The sequence below is a fragment of the Melitaea cinxia genome, chromosome 1 (assembly GCF_905220565.1).
Source record: "Melitaea cinxia chromosome 1, ilMelCinx1.1, whole genome shotgun sequence".
NCBI classification, from domain to species: domain Eukaryota; kingdom Metazoa; phylum Arthropoda; class Insecta; order Lepidoptera; family Nymphalidae; genus Melitaea; species Melitaea cinxia.
The window spans coordinates 16,814,961-16,829,123 of NC_059394.1; the positions used below are offsets into that span (position 1 = coordinate 16,814,961).

Here is a 14,163-nt window from a genome sequence, read left to right on the forward strand (position 1 = left end):
TCAATTCAATCCCTAAATATGTAAGCGTGCCATATCGTGCATGTCAGCTCATTTTATATAACTTTTATAATCATTATTATAATAAAAACGAACTTTATATATATATTTCTTGTTTGGTTTTGATTAGTTTTTATGTGCTTATTTTTTTAATGTAAAACTTTTCTGTGACAGTAAGTAAAACTTTTAGTGTTCAACTATTTTTCTACTTTTAAGAGAGTGCAAACGTTGACTCGAAGATTTGCTCGGAGGTAAGCCTAGGTGAAAAAAAAACTTTTAGAGCACACTGTACTTCCCAGTATACATGCAGCTTGTGGGCTAATTATAGAACGACAATATACAGAAATATTTGTGTATTTTTTGGTGTTGGGGTTGTCTTCCAACTGCAACAATAATATTACTGTTATTACTCTTTATTGCACACCACTCAAGTATGTAATAATGATTGTAATAAAACACAGAAATATCTGCAAGGGAGGTTTTTTTGCTACTACGCCGATTATTTCCAGACATCCTTAGAGTATAAGATTCGTGACAGTCAAAGCCTATTAGGAAATGTTCATATAATTATATGATACACTTACTTTATAGTAATCATTTCACCTGCCAATAAACTTTACCGCAATTGTCATTTTGAAACTTCAGATATTTCAGCGACTTCTGTAATATCCCATTGGTGGGCATGGGCCTCTATTCCCATATAGGAGAAGGGTCAACGCTTAATCCGCCACGCTGGTCCAATGGCGGATATATTCCCTATTATGAGTGACGATCGCTATCAGGTGTATATGATAACAAACGAGACCGACAGCTTAACGTGCTCTCCGAGACAGGGTGGGGACACCACATACACAGACCCACATGGACTAACAACCAGTTATACTAATATTTCACGTCTCTCGTGACCAAGTTATTTAATATCACTTCAATATGCATTAGGTATGTAACGTTATTGCAAACTCATTATAAAAATAATATCAAATGCACTTTAAAAATTATTGTCTAGACAATATTTTAGTAAAATTGTATGCAAGACAGTATATTTTATTGCTTTAAAATATAAGGAAATAAGTTTTGTGACAGACAAACGATATCTAAGCGAACAGTCGACGACCCAAGGGAAATTAGCGTCTTTCTGTACAGCTTTGAAATAAAGATTAAGGATATTTTATTAAGCAACTTAATCTTTATATTTTGCTGAAAGCTTAATGCATTTTAATTCTAAAATATAATTTATAAACAAGTTTGTTATAATATACTCGAACCTCTTTATTATTTGGGACACATCCGGTTACTGGGTCCACCCTGTAGCCACCTGGGACTTCCTCTTCTTCCGGTGTTAACCCACCTGGACGCATCCTTGTCGGTAGCAATCGTTATTGGGAAACTAATTCGTAATTGTTGTGGGTTAATAATACAGTTTACTTATATTTGGCTTGTCCTAAAGGCTCTCAATTAATAGCTTATTTTTCTTATCTCACTGATTAATAAAAAATGGTTGCCTAGTCAAAGCAATTAGATTTTTGTCATGTTTTGCGTTTATAATATTGGGTACAGGCTAAATATACTCACCTATACATTCACACCTATGATGAAAGCGATATATTTTGAAAAAAATTGATCCTCACGTCCTTTGACCTTGACCTACGGAGAGAGACAAAAATATTTAGCTGTTTCAGCCGGCTGTTACATATTACACACAAGCATTAAGTTGCTTACCTTAGGAACAGACGACGTGTTTGAATGATAGATATTTATTTATTTATTATTATTCTTATATTTAACCTTGACTTTTTGAAGATGCTAACACGTCACCTTATGATAATTTTAAAACGACATACAAGCATCAAATAAAGGTTTACGCAAACTTTCAACTTATTTGTGTCATTCCTTGAATGACTCCTTTTTTCACTTTAACAGAACTGTGTATTTAGGTAACAAAAAGTGTAACAAAAATTTATTAAAATATCAATAGAAATGATATCAAGACGTAGTTCACAGACTTAAGGCGAAAATGATTAAGACGACCAAAAAAATTGTAAGTGATCAGTCGTCGACGGTAATCAATCCACCCTAACCCTATTCTGGGTCTTAATTAATCACTATAAGCCGACTATTTCTAGACATAGTTTAACAATAAACTTGAAGCCTATTTCATAACACTCGATTACTTGAAAACAACACGTCATCATAGCTTATTTCACGCTTGTGAAAATATCGCATTAAATTCTGCTGATTTTTCAACTGTCTTTGTTTAAAATTTTAACTTGTCATTGAGAAAGAAATAATTTTCCGGAGTAATTCCGATGTGGAACAGCGTATATCAATCCTTCTTCGCAACAGGAGAAAATACCTTTGCTGAAAAATAATAATAAGAGTACCTATATTTGCAGGTAGTGGTAGAGATTCAGTGATAATTAAATTCTCTCATGGTTATATATGTATAGCTTTTGTTGATAAAAGGAAATTCCAATTAAAAATTCTTTGTTTATTTTCATACGTTCGCAAATATCACAGCGGCCCGAATATTATTTTTCGGTATTCCGCTTATATGTCACCCGTTTTGTTTGTATTCACAAAACATTTGCTTCCACAAATACAAATGTGTTAATTAGTACTTATTTGTTTTTGTATTCGTACAGTAATTTATATTTTTTATTCGTTATTTATGTTTTGGACAGTAATATAACATGTTATTCGTTATATTTTTTTGTGTTAGTTTTAGTAAGAGCGTCTTAACTTATGCAACTTATTATTAAAAGATATTGAGATAGATAATAACAACGCTGTTGTGCATTTTTCAATCGATAGTTTTTAAGAAAATTAAAAAATAGTTTTATACATATAGCTATAGAAAATGGCCACAGCGTGAGTCGTATTTTGACGCGAAGGACAAACTTATTGTAGGTAACTTACGACCATTTTCAACAACTATTTATTTATTTATTATTTATTTATCTATTTTTAGGATAACTTACAAAACATACACTAATACAGATTTTTACAAAAATGTTTACAAAATTTGCTGAGTGTTGTTTTATTTACAAGATTCCACGGCGAGGTTAAGGACTGTTCCATCTAAGTAGTAATCATTTTATTTATTTTAAATTTACATAAATGTAAAAAACAAAAACCTCAAAACTCCCAATAACATATTCTAATATAAATTAAAATTTACAAAAAGACAGAAAGAAAGAAAAAATACAATTTATCCATAAACGATAACAGATTAACGTTCGCAAAAAATTGTTTTAAAAGAAAGATTATATACAAAATATAAAATATATACTAATATATACTCATACATCTCATGAAAAACATACAGAACATGATCGATATTGAAGGACATAGTGATGCATTTAATGTTAAGATAGAGGAGAAGTAAAGCTTGCAATAAGTTTATTTTTAAATTTTGGAAGGCTGTCTGAAAAAATATCCACATCAATTTCGTTGGTTTTTGTTATTCGGTTATACTGTTCAAATAATCTGTTCATGGTAGCGTTCTGACCAAATTTTGTTTTTGAACGTTGAATCGAAAATGGAACGTTTTTACTTGCACGGGGAAATCTAGTGGGCGCATTTGTATATATTTTTTCTACAAGATCGGAGCGACAGCTTCGTTGGACACAACATACCATTAACCAATCTATATAGCAAAACCTGATCCAATAACTGTCTTCGATCGAACAAACTAATAAGTTTAAAATATTGTAAACGACTATGATATGTCGGTAACTGTTTTACTTTATTACAATGATAAGAAAGGTGCCATAGAAAACGCTTTTGGACCCTTTCAATACGCTTTATATGTACATCGTAGTGTGGTGACGAGATCTGAGCACAGTATTCCAGACCAGATCGAACCAGCGCCGCATAAAGGCTAATCTTGGCCTGCGGTTTTTTAAAATCTTTACTGTTCCTTATTATAAAACCCAGCATTTGAAACACCTTAATTGTTATTCTGTCGATGGAATCTAATTTTACTATCCAAACTAACTCCCAAGTCTTTGATAGCAACCACCTCCTCCAACGTCTCATAATTGATAGTATAAGACTGCGAGTATGGGTGAACTCCACGTGAGAATCGTATGTATTTGCATTTATCGATGTTCAGTGCCAAATTGTTCCTCTCACACCAGTCGACCAAGCGGTTTAAGTCCTCTTGTAGAAGGATAGTGTCATGTTGGTTTTTTATTTGTTATGCAATTTTGAGATCGTCGGCGTAAAGAAAGCATTTGCTGTGTTTAAATATTCCTACAACATCGTTCACAAATATGTTAAACAAATTTTGCCCCAGAACCGGTCCTCGGGGGACACCTGATTGGGTTAAAAATATTTGAGACGAGTATCCACTGACGACTACCCTGAAACTTCGATTGCTCAGAATCGAGCAAAACCAATCCAACAAGTTACCTTTCATACCAAAGGTTGAAAGTTTGTGAAGAAGAATAATATGTTCCACGGTATCGAACGCTTTGCTTACGTCTGTATAAACTGTGTCAACTGGGATATAATAATCAACTGAATCAGTCAAAAAAGTCACAAATGAAGCAAGGTTGGTTGTTGTGGATCGAGCCTTGAAGAAACCAGACTGTTGTTCCGATATAATTTGTTTTATATGCCAGGAAAGTGTGGGTCTTATTATTCTTTCAAATACTTTACCGAATACAGGTAAAATAGAAATAGGTCTATATTTTTTTATGGACGCAATATACCCAGATTTTGGGATTGCTACAACTCTAGACTCTTTCTAAGCAGTAGGAAAATATCCAGACTTTATTGATCGTTTGTATATTATTGAAAGTGGTAAGGAGAGCCCATCACAACATTCCGTTGCAAAGAAACATATAACATCAGATCCAGCTCCTTTATTTCGATCCAAGTGTTTCAAACCAAGTATTACGTCATGTATTTGATGATTTTACTTACTCGAAATAGGTTTTCGACATAAACACCATAGAAATCGTGTGAGAAATCTATCGCTAGTTACTACTCGTACTTTGTTAGTAGTTTTGAACCGTCCGACGGTCTCTTGAAGGTTCCTCAAAGATCAGAATCTTTTAGACAGTATACACAACAGAGTTGTACCAAAGTTTTTAAGTATTTCTTTTTACCCATTAAAGTAACAAGAGTGGGTATTTTATTATTTGCTACAATAATGTTCAAATCAAACCTTACCTAGTCTAGTTATTAGTCTTAATAAACGTCTCGAATTCCGCTATCAAAATATTTTATAATTAAAAACAAGTTTACGATGCAACTGTAGCGTTGTTCAAATTTGATCGGCTCCAATAATTTAGCTGTATCTGAAGTACGAAGCTCGTGTATACTAACGGAGAGGGCTTGCGTTATTGATTGATCTTACTCTATCATATGTTTAACGTAATTCCCGTTCACTCCAATAATTTTTTACTATTTTGCTACGATGACTGATTTTAACAAGTTATATTCTGGACATGTTCTTTTGATGAAATAATTATTGATATCGGTTTTTTTTTTTTTTGTTACAATTATAAATAAACCAATTAACTTGCTTTGTAAGATATGTTTGCTTTGTAAAATGTTATTATAGATTAATGTAACAAATTTATTTATATTGTTTTAAGTCAGTGTTTAATATAATGTTAAATAAATATATACTTTTTCTCCACACACAAATTGCTTATAAAAGATGTTAAATATAATTATGTTTGCTGATAAATGAAACGTAGGTAGACGAAAAAATAGTCAAATAAATACGCGTAATCTAAAATTACTCAAAAAATAGTCATCAGATAAAAATGGGACTACATGACAAGCATCAGCTTTCGAATAAAGTAAGGATAATCAAAATCAAGTAAACCCAGTGAAAGGTTATACGGTATAATACAACGTAGGATATAGTCAAGTAAATACGCATTATTAGATATACCTGAATCGAAAAGTAATTGTCAGATCTCAATTAAATTTCAATGACACGCACAACACCTTTAGATTAAAACAAAAAAAAACATCGAAATCGAACCAGCAAAAAGTTCAGAGGTATCATTCATAAAAAAAAATACAATTGAATTGACAACCTCCTCCTTTTTTGGAAGTCAGTTAAAGAGAAAAAATTCATAAATAACAAATAACAAACACACCTTAAACTTCGCAACACAGTACAGTCGTTTTAGCGTTGATTAAAGTCATTTAAAAATAACTGCAACAACCCTTAACTGACAGTTATAATCTAACATAATTTTACTATTTTTTGTAATATTTATATGTAATATTATTACACTTTACACCAAATTGTATCGAAGCAGTATAACAAGCACGTCTTAAAAATAATTATGTAAGAGTGGCAGAGGACAATGCGCGGCCGTGTTTGCTCAGCGCCTGCTCAAACAACGCCGACTAGAAGCTGTTCCTCAAAACTTTTTTCTCGCAGCTACTACAGTAACCTCCGGTGACCGTCACTTAGTGTGTGGTCGCTTAAGTATGAAGATTTTAAATAAACTCGAGAGTTAGTGTTGGATGTGTGATTGTTTTGAATGTTTATCTTTAATGTTGTTTATGATGTTTTATTAATTGTCTTAAATTAAAGTCTTCTTAAATTTTAGTCTTTTATTGAAGTTTCACGTAAGTTCATTAAGTATTTTTTCATCCTTAAATTAGTCAATAAAATGGACGGTGGAAATAATTATAGCCAAAAAAGTCACACTGTCTTATTGCGTATTAACGAATATAACTTATACTAGGTAACGACACAAAAAATGCGACTTCCTTTGTGAAGTTCTCGTTATTTACCATTAAAACAAGTTAATATGAACCGTATTTTAGTAAAAATATCTCAACATTTCTTCCAACGATGATAAAGTGGTGCAATTAAAACATTAAACATCGTTCTCAAGTCAAGAACACGTGACAAGTCTATCGTTGACGTTTTTATAAACAGCCCGTATCATTGCAAGCGCGAGAAATATGCCCAGACTACGCCAACACTTAAATAGAGACACTTTCGTTGAGCCAGTAATAGATTGATCGCGGTTATTATAAGATTGCGAACAAGTTGTGTGCCATATACGTGTAAATATGAACGCGCCGTTCCGTCGTAAATCAAACTTTTTTGCAGCGGCCGCGCACTCCTTATATCTTCGTGAATCGAGTCAACATCAATCCATTTTCGTTGGCGAATTTTTAACTTTTTCTCGGTTCAGACGGTCGTCGGCTGGTGGTATCAATCATAATTGGTCTGTTTTTGCGTTTTCGAGAATCGGCGAGCTGCGTGCACGCACGTCTGCGACGGGGGCGGGGCGGTGGCCGGCGGGGGGGTGTCACTGTGCAAATGCACTCGTAAACCCGGCGCGAGGTCAACGCACCCCCTCTCCGCGCGTCCACGACGCCCGCGCACCCCGTCCCTATAAAACCTTATATAACTACGGTACAGTTTGCTTATAGATTAGGAGCCTCATATTCGCTTACTATATGCGCCTTTAATTTTTTAATTAATACTTCTCATTTCAATAAGAGCACTACTTCAATTACTTTGAATACAACGTGGATGACATCATCTCGAATTTCTTTAGTCCCTTAATTTAAGCCCTTAGCAAATTCATTCATTAATTTCAACTGCGCTTGAAAAAGGCTTCTTTTAATCTTAGCCTCAATGAAGTTCAAAGAGATATGTTCATCCGTGCACCGGTCGAGGCGGGTCACTTCAATATGGCACGTATAGCTCGAAGATAAGGGCTAGGCGTGGCGAGTGCACGAGTTTTGACAGACTATAATTATGCGTGTAAATATCGCCTTAGACGGTGCAACTCCGGTGCGGCTGATTTTATAATGAAAACCGGAAAGAGTAAGAATCATACCTGTTCACATGTCTCGGCCAGTCGATACGGGAGTCTTTTTAACGCTTACACAAAGAGATAATACACTTTTTTACAATTTTATTTTAATGTAATATTATAATTTTGAACGACGATTATTATTTTAAATTATTAAGACTTAAATTTAAAGCGGCATAATTAAGTCAGTGGGGTTTTCCATCGCTTCCCACGCACGTAATGTATGTTAAGCATTGTGTCTATGTTTTCAATAGGTGATATTAATTATTATTATCGAAGTATTTATTCGAATTTCCATTTAGGAAACTCCATTATGATTATAACGAAATAATACCGCAACTATTAAGTTATTTAAATTATGTATAGTATTATCCTTTCTTGTACATACATTGTTACAACTTCGATCTTTTTATTTTTAACTGACAAAATAAATACAGGTTTATTTGAAGCTCAAAACGTTAGAATTTTTTATTTTCTTACGATGAATGAGACAAAAAAAAAACAATTGGAATTATTTTAATAATATAAAGAAGAAAAAACTAAATACTCATATAAAGATCGCAGTCGGATCTCATCTCGAAGCCTTAAGCTACGCTGTTTTCTAGAATATAATTAAATTATAACAAAAATAGACATTGTAGCTATTATAAGTGAATACGTAAAAATGAGACACGAGTACGATTTAACATACGAGTGTTTCTTCTAATTTAATTTGACTTTATAAAAATATTTGTAGTGTTTTTTTTTTTCGTTTTAATAAGAATTAAAGTTTATCATATAAATTATCTTTTATCTAGTATCTTAATGCGGGTCTAGTATATAATTATTAGATATAAAGTCATGAGAACTAAGAAAGTGTTATGAAAATCTCACGCTATTCAGTTTCAATATTCACATTGTTTTCGTCTTATTTCATGGTTACTTTCCACACCATTTATTTCATACAATAACAGCCTACATTATATATGTTGTTAGAATATGTATTCTAACTGACTTCAAAGAATGTTACCTCAAAATTTTTTACTAGGTGGACTAATTTTGATGATTCTTTTTTAATTAAAATCTGTTGCTTGTCATGTGGCCCCATTTGAATTTGATTGAGGTCTGACGAGTTCTTATTCAGTTATCACCAATAATGCGTACTTATTTGATTAATCTTTCAACTACTTTATATTACTTGTCAATGTAAATTGAAGACGGTTTTTTTTCATTTGCAAGTAAACACCAATATGTACATATTACTGTAAGATTAAGTAACTCACCTTTATGCACAAAAAATTGGTTGGCTGTGAAATCGGTTTACGGACGATAGTTTAACGTGATAACTTCATAAAGATGCCATAACTGAATTATTTCGAATGTCGCGCTTTGACGTCATGCGAGAAGAAAGATAAACCTTATGGGTAAAATCTTATAAAACATGCAGACCGAATTCTCATACAGAGTTATGAGAAGCTATGAGATCTATGAGAATTTGGTCTACATTTGTCCATATTTTATGAAGTTTCATGAGATTTTTAGGGTACCGTATCTCAAAAGAAAAAAACGGAAACCTTATAGGATCACTCTGTTGTCCGTCTGTCTGTCAAGACCCCTTTTCTCAGGAATGTGTGAAGGTATTAAGCTGAAATTCATATCCAGTACTCAAATTAACTGTTCTTTGAAGCTGTGAAAAAATCAAGCTTCTAAACCAACGCTATCAAAAGATTCAGCTATTTATGCTGCAAATTTTCGACACTCGCAAGAGAATCAAAACCTACAGGGTACTTCCCGTGAACTCAGAATTTTGAAATTTGGTACGAAGCAACGTCTTAGACGCCACGTTGGCGCAACGGTTACAGCCATGGATTGTACCTGTTGCGCTGGCGGTTGCGAGTTCGATCCCTGCACATGAAAAACATTTGTATTGGCCATACAGGTGTTTGCCGTGGTCTGGGTGTTTGTGCAGTCCTTGTGGGTCTCCCCACCGTACCTCGGAGAGCACGTTATGCCGTTGGTCCCGGTTGTTATCATGTACACCTGATAGCGATCGTTACTCGTAGTAGGGAATATATCCGCCAACCCGCATTGGAGCAGCGTGGTGGATTAAGCTCTGATCCTTCTCCTATATGGGGAAAGAGGCCTATGCCATGTAGTGGGATATTACAGGCTGAAGCGAACAACGTCTTAAAGCACATTTAATAGTTAATTCACACACACACACACACATCAGCCTATCACAGTCCTCTGCTGGACATAGGACTCCACAAGTTCGCACCAAAAATGGTGTGAACTCATAAGGGTTGATTCAGTAAGTTTTAAATAGCTTTAATCAACGCTAAAGCAACTGCACTGTGTAGCGAGATTTAAGATGTGTTTGTTATTTATTATTTTTAAATTTTTTCTCTTTAACCGACTTCCAAAAAAGGAGGAGGTTCTTAATTCGATTGTATTTTTTTTTTTTTTGTATAATAACCTCAGAACTTTTAACTGGGTGAACCGATTTCGATGATTTTTAGTCCCATTGAAATTTAATTGAGATATGACAAGTACTTTTTGATTTATATCTAATAATGCGTATTTACTCGACTTTTTGCTATGTTGTATTATACCGTATAACTTTTCACTAGGTGTACTTGATTTTGATTATTCTTACTTTAATCAAAAGCTGATACTTGTCATATGGTGCCATTTAAATTTTATCGAGTTTTGATTACAACTTCTGGAGTAATCTTTGATAATGCGTATTTACTTCACTATTTTTTCGTCAACCTACGTTGTATTACTTGTATATAATTGAAGTCGGTTTTTTTTCGTTTGCCTGCAAACACAATTATTATTCAGCATGTAACATTTGTATATGCATCTTTTTCCCAGTAGGAGCAGTCTTTATCCGAGCCGCGCCGCTGTGGGTTGGAACTATTTTTTAGAGATATGATTCTTTCATAGATTTTGATTGTATTTATAATTCAAAAAATATATTTGACATAATTCGAAGTTTGTATTTCAAAACAAAACTAACAGTAATAACAAATGTGCTGTAGTGAGTGTTGCAGAGCGACAGTCACACGGCGTGCGCCAACGCATGTCGGGGCGAACGCCCTCGCGGGAACAATGCGTGCTATTATTTAACTAAACCTCGCATGACCCTATTAGCTCCTTAAACCTACACTTTAACATATTAATTTTAAACCACAGAATTGTTTATATTATTTTCAATACGGAAGCTAATAATAATTTCTCATAAATTTATTTTTCTATCTATGTGCTGCATTCTGAGATTACAGTGAAACGAATTTAATCCTAGCCAAATTATATATAACCTTCGTTTTATTTTATTTTTATTTGTTTAACGTCTATTTTATTCGAATAAAAAGATTAATAAAATTGTAAAAGCTATTTGAATATTTGATAATATTTTTGAGGTAGGGCACACCTGCATATATCGTGCTCAAATTCTAGAACAGCCTGACTGAAGCAGTACCTTAACCTTACAGAAAATAACAACTAAATAATACTGCTCTCAAATTGTGTTGTGTTCGTGTGTGTGTGTGAGTAAGGGTTTTTTTTTTGGTATCGTAGGGGAACCAATTTACGGGTGATATCCAGGACGCCCGGATAGGCAATCCTAGACCGTATGTCGGCTTCAGCACTTGAGGGTGCAATACTGACCAAACCCCTGCGGGAGCTTTCAGCCGCTTTAATTGGAGGGTCCTGGATCGGCAGGCAACAGGATCCCTCCAGCGACCGGCTGGCCTCGGCGAAAAGGCCAGACTTCTCCTCCATGGGGACTGTCCGGCTCACCTCTGAACAATGCCGACGACGCCATGTCTAGCAGGACCGGGTTCCCATCCCGGCCCGACATTGCATTTGCATTAACTAGCGCCTCCTACGCACCCCCGCTATGTGAGTAAGGGTACCTTACTCACACACAGCTCCTGAAGGGGTTCGGGGGTAGTGTCGGCAACGCGCTTGCGATGCTTCTGGTGTTGCAGACGTTTATAGGCTACGGTAACTACTTGTACCGTACGTGTTTGCCGAACTATAGTCGTATAACATAAATAAATATTAGATAATTTTGCAAATATAGTAAAAACGGATCCTTTGCTATCTTTAATTTTTAAAAATTGATTAATTTTAAATCTAGTCATTCATTATATACTTATTAATATAAAAAGTTACGAAACTCAATTCTGGTATTATGCTTTATTTTTTTATTCTAATGAAACTGTCAAAATTTTGTGCCGAACTAAGACCTTAAACTTTCACCTCACCAGGGATCAAAGGTTACAAAATATGGCTTTCCATCACTAAATTCCTACACCCTTCTCTCGTGTGAAAAAATTACATATCTATGAGTAATTTATATAAAAAAGATAATTTCTCATTTTCTCAACATCAATAAAAAATGTAGTGTAAGAGATATTGCCCATATTTCAAAGAAAAGTCATTGTTACCGCTACCAAATTCAAATTGAAAGCAGGTCATTATAACTAATAAGAAATTGGTACAAGTTGTGATAAATATAATTAATATACTTTTATTAGTTACTGAACTGCTTTCCTCCTCTATACAAGAAGGAAACGGCTATCGATTGTCAAAAATTAAATAATGTGCTGAAATACATTTATATACACTACAAAAAATTACAAATTTATATATTATTTACTATAATTCACTTAAAAATACTTAGTATTTATACAATGTCAGTTGGAAAGGGCGAACTTATCAGTAAAAGAGACCAGTTTACCCATGGGGCTGGATAGTGGTGTTATCGCAGGGTGTTAGTGCAAGGGCACAAAAAAATTAAATGTGTTAGTTGATCATAATTGTAGTAGAAATATAATATTTACACATTAATGAAGCTGTGTGGCTACGGCATTAAAGAATATAGCCACACCCTCTCTTCCCGTAGCTGTCGTAAGAGGTGACTAAGGGATAACACAGTTTCACCGCCACCTTTGAACTTAAAAAGCCGACTGATGGCGTAATAACCATCCAACTGCTGGCTTTGAAATACACAGGTCGAACACGGGCAGCAGTGTCTTCGGGCCGACAAATGAGAAGAATGAGCAAAGAAATGAGAAACCCATGAGTTCTAACTTAACTTGTGGAGGCCTATGTCCAGCAGTGGACTGCAATAGGTTGAAATGATGATGATGATTGTTAACTCCTTAAAACAGAGAATACCTTTTCTCTTATGTACAGACTAATGTCGGTAACTATTTTATTGGATATACGGATATTTATTATTGCGTTTACACTTTATGACACAGATCTTAAAAATCAATAATTTTCCACGGTGCCTCTAATTTTACAGGTCGACCCTTTCACCTTAATGGCGCCCCTTCGCCCTTACAGAGTCTTCCTTACCCTAGCGACACACCTACACATTTGCTGCGCCCTTTTGCTATAAATCAACTGACAACAAATATTAAAAAAAAAAATATGCAACATTTTTTACAAAAAAAAAAAAAAAAAAAAAAAACAGACGCTATCGCCTACGTTAGTACGTTTAGTGTTATAATTGTAGATTTTCAAGTATTGTACAAAACTATGAAAATTAAAAAGTAACTACTTTCGTAGCAACGTAGCGACTAGAATTAACAAATAGATCTTTTATCAAATACAATCAAAATATTTGACTCTAGCAAAAATCGAACGCATAACCGGTGTTTAGGCGTCTTTAGACGTATTTTAACGATTGTATACTTCAACAATGATATCATTAAATTAATTATACGTAATATAATATTTACAAGTGAAGTAAAAATGTACAAAATATAAGATAATTAAACAAAAATGCTTCTTTGAGACGATTTAATTGACTAATAGATTTTATTATATTTTCTCGCAGTTTTGATATCCTGAGCCCTGATGACCCATTTGAAAGAGCGTGCAAATCGATTACCCTCGCGTCACTATCTCGCGTTCTTCTTCGGGCTCTGAAACTTCCAACAATGCTCAGTTTTCAATTATTAAATTTATGTATTAATGATATAGTTACTTATAATAAATGATATTATAATTATTTATATAATTATTATATATATTAATACGCTATGATTAAGATGTTTGCCTCCCTTTTAAGAAAAAACCTCATAATTACTCCACTTAAATTATGTATATATCATTTTATACATAATTGCTTGCTCTACCGGCATCCACAACTAAAAAAAATATTATAGCTTTTGTTTTTGTAAATTAATTAATTATTAAAATGATATATATATATATATATATATATATATATATATATATATATATACACAGGTCATCAAAAAAATCGACCCACCCACTTTTTGTTTAATATTTATCGATTGTTTCACAGATAAGCTGTTTCACACGTTTGTTTTTTATTTTGAGGGTCGGTTAC

The 14,163-nt window shown here is 33.7% G+C and overlaps 1 long non-coding RNA gene across 1 annotated transcript; it reads left to right on the forward strand.

Moving 5' to 3' along the window:
- The first annotated feature begins 6,995 nt into the window (after positions 1–6,995).
- LOC123670333 lies at positions 6,996–13,818 on the forward strand. The gene is made up of 2 exons (XR_006745903.1): positions 6,996–7,402; positions 13,645–13,818. It is a non-coding gene; the product is annotated as an uncharacterized LOC123670333 (long non-coding RNA).
- The last annotated feature ends 345 nt before the right edge of the window (positions 13,819–14,163 follow it).